This window comes from Zingiber officinale, chromosome 1A (genome assembly GCF_018446385.1).
Source record: "Zingiber officinale cultivar Zhangliang chromosome 1A, Zo_v1.1, whole genome shotgun sequence".
Classification (NCBI taxonomy): Eukaryota; Viridiplantae; Streptophyta; class Magnoliopsida; order Zingiberales; family Zingiberaceae; genus Zingiber; species Zingiber officinale.
In genome coordinates, this window is record NC_055987.1 from 152,348,661 (window position 1) to 152,357,661 (window position 9,001).

Genomic DNA, 9,001 nt, shown 5'->3' on the forward strand with positions numbered 1-9,001 from the left:
GTATGCTTCCATATCTGAGTCTGACTCAGGTTTGTCCTTCTTATTGACTTTTGTGCCAGATTATGACTTAACTCTTTTATTGTACCTACACATGAAGTTTCATGTAATTCTAATGTTGAGAAGAATTCTTCTAAGATACTTACCTCCATGTCCTTAAAGATGTAATAGACGTCTATTATTGAGGTCCACTCTAGAGTTCTGGGAAATACGTTGAGAGCATAGCGGACCGAGTCCCAGTTGATTACTGTTTCACTGAGATTGATCAGTCCGGTGATCAGCTCCTTGATCTTTGCGTGTAGTTGAGCCACCTTCTCACCTTTTTATAAGCGAAAATTCATCATCTTGCTCCGAAGAATATCCTGTCATGTAAGCTTTGCTTTGGATGTGCATTCATGGAGTTCCAGGAATTTCTCCAAGAGTTCTTTTGCCGAGGTGTAGCTTCCGATGCGATTAACTTCTTGAACAGTAATACACCTAGTAAGTGATATTCCACTCAACTATTGGCTACGAAATCACTTTGTTCCTTCTTTGTTCATCTTTTTCTTCTTTCTCTTCTCCTTGTTGATCTTTAGGAACTACAAAATCATACTTTATTATTAAAATAATTTCAAAATCTATTTGTAGAAATACCTCCATTCATCATTTTCAGTGTATGAACTTTCTGTCGAACTTTAGCGAGTTAAGGCTTGGTCCAACCTTCGATTTCTTTACTTCGGTCGATAGTTAGTTCTTCTGAAGTGTCCTCGCTCTGATATCAATTGTAAGTCCCAGTGAGGCAGGCAAGAGGGAGTGAATTGCCTATAAGAAATCAAACAACCCCTTTCTCGTTCTTAGGACTTTGATTAATAAACATAATTAATTAACCAAAATAATTAATACAAAAGTAATGACAACTTATAAAAAAAAACTATAAGTAAGAAGGTTGAGATTTTTATTTGGTTACAACCTAGGTGGTTGTTAATCCAAGATAGTTGCAATGCTTCACTAAAAATATCTCCTTTGTTGAAGGCAGAAAAACCTCTTACACTCTTTGAAAAGCTCAGGTATTAGCTAGGAATTGAATACAGAAGTTATTTTCTAATTTCTAGGTCCAGGGGTCTTTTTATAGCTATTGGAAAATATTATCCATCCCTTGAAAGTGCCTTTAAAGTGGTCCAAGGTGCCTTCAATAGGATAAGTTTTATCTGCCAAAGATAAAATTTTATCTTCGGATAATAGCTAATGAAGGCACCTTTCATAGGCTTGAAGGTGTCTTCCATGAAGCATTTGTTAGGATGTATACTAAAAGCCTAGCTTTTGGTATAAACATTTATCTAGAAATAAGAATCACATTGGTCAAATGTCTACATTTATGATAAATGTAGTTGTTCAATTAATTTATATTGTAGATAACATGGTGTGTGGAGTCACACACAGAGGATCATATTATCAGTACCTTATAAATTATAAACAGTAGCTCACGATCAAGATGGAAAGGAACAAACCATTGGAAGGTTGTAGTGTAATTAGGTATTAGTTTATCTTAACTATATAATTACACTAGTACACTTAGAGTGTATTGAGTAGGATCATTAGAGGTCGTTTCTTTTTATACTGACTTTATAAAGGAACAAAGACCTCAGTTATTATAGAAGTGTGTGCTCTTAATCCTAATATAATAACAAGCACATATATTTGATATTTATTTCTTTAATTTATCAATGGGTGAGATTTAGTTCAATAAATCAATAAGCCCGATAAGTTGGGAAATGATATTACTTATAGTGTGTGTTGTTGATTATAGAAGGAAATTGTGTCCTAGTAATCTAGGTTGAGAATGACCCCAAGATGAGCTCATAAGAATTGTCATGTTAAACCCTGCAGGTGGACTTAGTCCGACATGACGATAAGGTTGAGTGGTACTACTCTTGGACTAAGATATTAATTAAGTGAGTTGTCAGTAACTCATTTAATTAGTGGGCATTCATTATCTTAAACACAGGGAGACTATCACACTCATAATAAGAAGGAGCCCAAAATGTAATTTGGGATTGGTGCGGTAGTTCAATAATAGTTCTTTAGTAGAATGAATTATTATTGATGAAATTAAGTTATGTGTTCGGGGCGAACACGGGATGCTTAATTTCATCGGGAGACCAAAACCAATTCCTTCTCTCGGTCCCTATCGTAGCCTCTTGTATATAGAGATTTATACCCACCTTCTTACCCAACTTATAGGGGTCGGCCAAGCCAAGCTTGAAGCTCAAGCTTAGGGTCGGCCAAGCCTAAAGGTTGAGCCTTAAGGTGGCCGGCCAATTGCTTGGAGCCCAAGCTTAGGTGGTCGGCCACATCATATTAAAAAGGATTTTATTTATAAATTTTTCTTATGTGGATTCCATGGTTTTAAAAGAGAGTTTAAAATTTAAATCTTTCCTTTTATAGCTTTCTACAAAAGATTAAGAAAAAATTTGAAATCTTTCCTTATTTGTAGATTGAAAGGTAGATTTTAATTTTGAGAAAACTTTCCTTTTTTAACCATGCTCATGATTTAAAAGAGAGTTTAAAAATTAAAAATTCTCATTTTTAAGTTTCTACAAAAAATTAAGAAAAGATTTGATATCTTTCCTTATTTGTAGATTAAAAGATATTTTAATTTTTAAAGATAATTTTTGTTTTATCCACATGTTTGAAAGAAAGATTTTAATTTATAAAATTTCCTTTTTACAAACCGGAAAAATTATTGGAGAAATTTTTTATAAATTTCCGGAGACAAATTAGGAAGTTTTAATTAATTAAAACTCTCCTTGTTTTATTTTTAAAATGGTCGGCCATTGTAAATTGAGAAGAGAAAATTGTTTTTAATTAAATAAATTTTTCTTTTCATGGCAAAAGAATTAAGGAAGTTTTTATTTAAATTTCCTTATTTGCCAAGACCAAGGATTATAAAAGAGGGGGTAGAGGTGCCTTCATGGGTGAACGACTCTATTATTCTTCTCCTCTCTTTTCCTCCTTGGTGGTCGCCCCTAGCTTCTCCCTCTTCTCTTCTTCTTGTGGCCGACGGCAACCCCTCTTGGAGGTCTTGATGGTGGCCGGTTCTAGCTAGGAGAAGAAGGAGAGAAAGAAGGTTTTGTTTCTTGCATCCCTTGGAGCTTGGTGGTGGTGGTGGTCGGACCTCTACTTCTCTTGGAGAATTGTGGTGGCCGAAACCTAGAAGGAAGAAGAAGGTACTTGGTGGTTCTCATCTCGGAAGATCGTTGACCACACAACGTCTGAGGTTAGAAGAGGAATATGGTAGAAGATCAAGAGGTTATTTTTGCTTACAAAGAAAGGTATAACTAGTAATTATTTTCCGCATCATACTAGTTGTAACACCCCAAATTTCCTCAATTAGAGTCCTAAAAGTAATTTAAAAATATTTAAAAATGCTATAGAAATATTCTAGGGATTTTTAGAAATTTTTAGAGTATTTTTATGTAATTTTTAGAGGTCGTTTGGTATTTTTACTAAATGAAGGAAGTTTCGACAAAAAATGTCCAAGCCGAGAATTGAACCCACGACCTTTGACTCGGTCAAAATCCGGCTGACCAGGTGGGCAAATGGATTTTTAAGTTTAGAAAAGGTAGCGAATTTATTTAAGATAATTAACAGAATATTGGATTATAAAAGGGATAAGTTGATCTTGGATTTGTCTGTTTAGAAAAGGTAGCGAATTTATTTAAGATAGTTAACAGAATATTATAAAAGGGATAAGTTGATGTTAGATTTGTCTGTTTAGAAAAGGTAGCGAATTTATTTAAGATAGTTAACAGAATATTGGATTATAAAAGGGATAAGTTGATATTGGATTTGTCTGTTTAGAAAAGGTAGCGAATTTATTTAAGATAGTTAACAGAATATTGGATTATAAAAGGGATAAGTTGATGTTGGATTTGTCTGTTTAGAAAAGGTAGCGAATTTATTTAAGGAGTTAACAGAAATATTAAGTTATAAAAAGGGATAAGTTAATGCTCTGTTTTCCGGTGACTTAAACCATTCTCTCCTTCTCTTCTGCGTACGATGGCGGAGCTCGGGCAGAAAATGAAAGGGAGTTAGGGTATCGTCTCCGGCGGCCGACCAAGGTCCTAGAAGCCCTTTTTATTCGGTTGTGAGTCCAAGAAGCAAGGTAAGTGCTTCTCACCTGCAGTAGGAGTAGTTTCGAACCTTTGTTCTTCTTGAATTCGAAGCATAAGAAGCGCTTATAGTGCAGATTTTTAATTAAGCCTATAGTGCAGATTTTAATTAAGCTTATAATGTAGATTTTTATGTAGAGCTTATATTGCAGATTTTAATTAAGCGCTTATAGTGCAGATTTTTAATTAAGCCTATAGTGCAGATTTTAATTAAGCTTATAATGCAGATTTTTATGTAGAGCTTATATTGCAGATTTTAATTAAGTGCTTATAGTACAGATTTTTAATTAAGCCTATAGTGCAGATTTTTATGTAGAGATTATATTGCAAATTTTAATTAAGCGCTTATAGTGCAGATTTTTAATTAAGCATATAGTACAGATTTTAATTAAGCTTATAGTGCAGATTTTTATGTAGGCTTATAGTGCAGATTTTAATTAAGCTTATAGTGCAGATTTTATGTTTGCATAGTATGCAGAAATAGTGTAGCATAGAATTGTTGGTTGCTACTCGGAAAACCTAGAGGTTCCACTGTACAAAAATTTTGTACAAAGGTCTGAACCTTTTCCTAACTACCATGTGTTCTTTTAAATTAAATTTTGGATCGCCTGCGGAACTTAACACGTTTGATCCAAAACTTAATCTATTCGTTCTTTTAGGTTTTGACTTGGGTCTCCTGCGGAACTTAACACGTTCGACCCAAATCACCTTAAGTTATTAATTCCATTAAATATTAATTTCCATAATCGGTTCCTAGTACTGACGTGGCGAGGCACATGGCCTTCTTGGATATGGGAGCAACCACCACCGACTAGACAAAACCTTTTATAGAAATCTAATATTTAATTTCCTAAAATAACTTTAGGTTAACCGAAAAGAACAATCAAAACACAAGGAAAAATAAAACAAAAGAACACAACTTCGAAAAATATATTCGAAATACTAGAATCGTAAGCCTCTTGTATTTGGTATTATTTCCATAAATAACTAGCATGATGCGGAAAGAAAAATTACTAGTTATACCTTTTAGAAAGACCTCTTGATCTTCTACCGTATTCCTCTTCTAACCTCGGACGTTGTGTGGGCAACGATCTTCCGAGATGAGAACCACCAAGCACCTTCTTCTTCCTTGCAAGTTTCGGCCATCAAAACATCTTCTAGGATGAAGAGGTTCGGCCACCACCACCATGCTCCAAGGGATGCTAGAAACGAGGCTTGCTTTCTCTCCTTCTTCTCCTTCATTGATCCGGCCACTAACAAAAGCTCCACCAAGAGATAAGTTTCGGCCAACAAGAGGAGAGGAGAGAAATAGGGCCGGCCACACCAAAGAAGAAAAGAGAGGAATAAAAAGAATAGAGTTGTTCACCATGAAGCCTCCTCTACCCCCTCTTTTATAATCCTTGGTCTTGGCAAATAAGGAAAAATTAATAAAACCTTCCTTAATTCTTTTGCCATGAAAAAGAAAAATTAATTAAAAATTAATTTCCTTTTTCCAACTTATTTGGCCGGCCACCTACAATCCACAAATCAAGGAAAGTTTTAATTAAAACAAAAATTAAAACTTCCTAATTTGTTTCTAGAAATTTATAAAAATTTCTCCAATAATTTTATCCCTTCATGATTGGTTAATAAAAGGAAATTTAATAAATTAAAATCTTTCTTTTAAACATGTGGATAAAAAGAAAGTTATCTCTAAAAATTAAAATCTCTTTTAATCTACAAATAAGGAAAGATATCAAATCTTTTCTTAATCTCTTGTAGAAACTTATAAAAGAGAAAATTTAATTTTTAAACTTTCTTTTAAATCATGAACATGGTTAAAAAGGAAAGTTTTCTTAAAATTTAAAATCCACCTTTTAATCAACAAATAAGGAAAGATTTCAAATTTTAAACTCTCTTTTAAACATGTAGATGATTTACAAATAAGAAAAGTTTTTACCAAAAATTAAAATCATCCTCTTAAACTACAAATAAGGAAAGAGATTAATCTCTTCTCTTAATCTTTTGTAGAAAGCTATAAAAGGAAATTTTTAATTTTTAAACTCTCTTTTAAAATCATGATATCCACATAAGAAATAATTTCAATAAAAATCCTTTTTAATATTCTAGTGGCCGGCCACCTAAGCTTGGGACCCATGCTTTGGCCGGCTACCTACATGCCTCATTCACTTGGCCGGCCCTAGCTTGGGTTCCAACTAGCTTGGCCGGCCCCATTGGATGGGTAAGAAGGTGGGTATGCGGTGGGTATAATTCTCTATATACTAGAGGCTACGATAGGGACCGAGAGGAGGAATTGGTTTTGGTCTCCCGATGAAATTAAGCATCCCGTGTTCGCCCCGAACACACAACTTAATTTCATCAATAATAATTCATTCCACTAAAGAACTATTATTGAACTACCGCACCAATCCCAAATTACATTTTTGGGCTCCTTCTTATTATGAGTGTGTTAGTCTCCCTGTGTTTAAGATAACAAATATCCACTAATTAAGTAAGTTACTGACAACTCGCTTAATTAATATCTAGCTCCAAGAGTAGTACCACTCAACTTCATCGTCATGTCGGACTAAGTCCACCTGCAGGGTTTAACATGACAATCCTTATGAGCTCCTCTTGGGGGCATTCTCAACCTAGATCACTAGGACACAGTTTCCTTCTATAATCAACAACACACACTATAAGTGATATCATTTCCCAACTTATCGGGCTTATTGATTTATCGAACTAAATCTCACCCATTGATAAATTAAAGAAATAAATATCAAATATATGTGCTTGTTATTATATTAGGATTAAGAGCACACACTTCCATAATAACTGAGGTCTTTGTTCCTTTATAAAATCAGTATAAAAGGAACGACCTCAAATGGTCCTACTCAATACACTCTAAGTGTACTAGTGTAATTATATAGTTAAGATAAACTAATACCTAATTACACTACGACCTTCCAATGGTTTGTTCCTTTCCATCTTGGTCGTGAGCTACTGTTTATAATTTATAAGAAACCGATAACATGATCTTCTATATGTGACACCACACACCATGTTATCTACAATATAAATTAATTGAGCAACTACATTTATCATAAATGTAGACATTTGACCAATGTGATTCTTATTTCTAGATAAATGTTTATACCAAAAGCTAGGCTTTTAGTATACACTCTAACAAGAATGCAGAATCTTGATTAGAATAGTATGCAGATTTTTGTTTATGCATTTCAAAGTTAGAATTTGTTTAAACATTTCAGTTTTTAAAGAAGCATTCTTTTATTAGAGGTATTAACAAGTATAAGAAAGATAAAGAAAAAAAGAAAAAGGCCAAGGTCTTAAGTAGATCCCAAAGTCAAGACTTTAGGAATTTTAGCATACAAGGTGCTTGTTAAAATGCCGAGGCATTATATATTAGAAGTATTAAAAGATAACAAGTATTTTACTTTTATCAGTGGCACTGTATTGGACTCTCAGTTGTCCTTGGGTTGGGCTCCCATAGTCGCCCCTAGGTTTAGATAACCTAGTATGCAGGACTCTCAGTTGTCCTTGGGCTGGACTCTCATAGTCGTCCCTAGGTTTAGATAACCTAGTAAACCCTACTAGATTCGGGACCAGCTATCTCGGGTCTAGTTAGGGATGCGCGCATAGTAAGTACAGTTGCCGGGCCCAAGAAGAAAGTTGATTATTATTTTGAAGTATTAAAGTATAAGTTTTCAAACAAAAGAAATAAGTTTCACATAAGTTTAAAATTCAGCAAGTTTAGCTTTCTTATATACTGACATGTTGATTAGATTTGCTTACATGTTTAGTATTTCAGTATGTTATGTTTCGTTTGCTATTAGATGAGCATTCAGTTTCTAGATTTCTTTCAGCTTACATGCATACTCGAGTTTTGTGAGTTAGATAGTGCTTACTAAGCAATTTTGCTTATAGTTTACAATCCCTCTTACTGCAGATAAAGGAAAGGAAAAGTTATAGCAAAGGAAGGCGACAAGGAGGTGCGGATGGATGTGTGATGCCTGGACTATAGAAGCCTTGGGATTTAGCATAAGAATTTATTAACAAAGAGTTGAGTAGAATGTATTAGATGAGTCATTTAGTCTTCCGCTGCTAGTTAATTGTATGTTTTGAGTTCTCCGAGAGTTTTAGGAATTACTATCAACATGTGTGCAATGTTAGTTAAGTAAAGTTAGTAGTCCAGTAACGCTCCGCCCTCACAGTCCAGTAGTGAGGAGGGTGGGGTGTTACAGTTGGTATCAAAGCAGTTCCTATTCTCCAGCATCACACATCGGAACCAACCTTGCCGTCTTCAAGTAAGAAAGTATTTAATTTTTCTTTTATGCTTATTAATTGTGGTATACAGTATCTACTTATATGCGCTTAAGTAAGAAGAAAATTCTTGTTTTATTTTTCTATGTTTGGATACATATGCTTAGGATGTGTTCTGGGATGGTGGTATGATCCGGGGACCTAAGCCCGGTGAGCGCGCCAGAATCAAACAAGATGTGTTCTGGGATGGTGGTATGATCCGGGGACCTAAGCCCGGTGAGCGTGCCAGAATCAAACAAGATGTGTTCTAGGATGGTGGTACGATCCGGGGACCTAAGCCCGGTGAGCGCACCAGAATCAAACAAGATGTGTTCTGGGATGGTGGTATGATCTGGGGACCTGAGCCAAGTGAGCGCGCCAGAATCAAACAAGATATGTTCTGGGATGGTGGTATGATCCGGGGACCTAAGCTCGGTGAGCGCGCCAGAATAAAGGGGAACTCCGGTCCTAAGTTCGGACCCCTACCAACCTAGCGCTAGAGTAGTTGTCTGATCAACAACTTATGTTACGGTACTACTAAGTGCAACTAG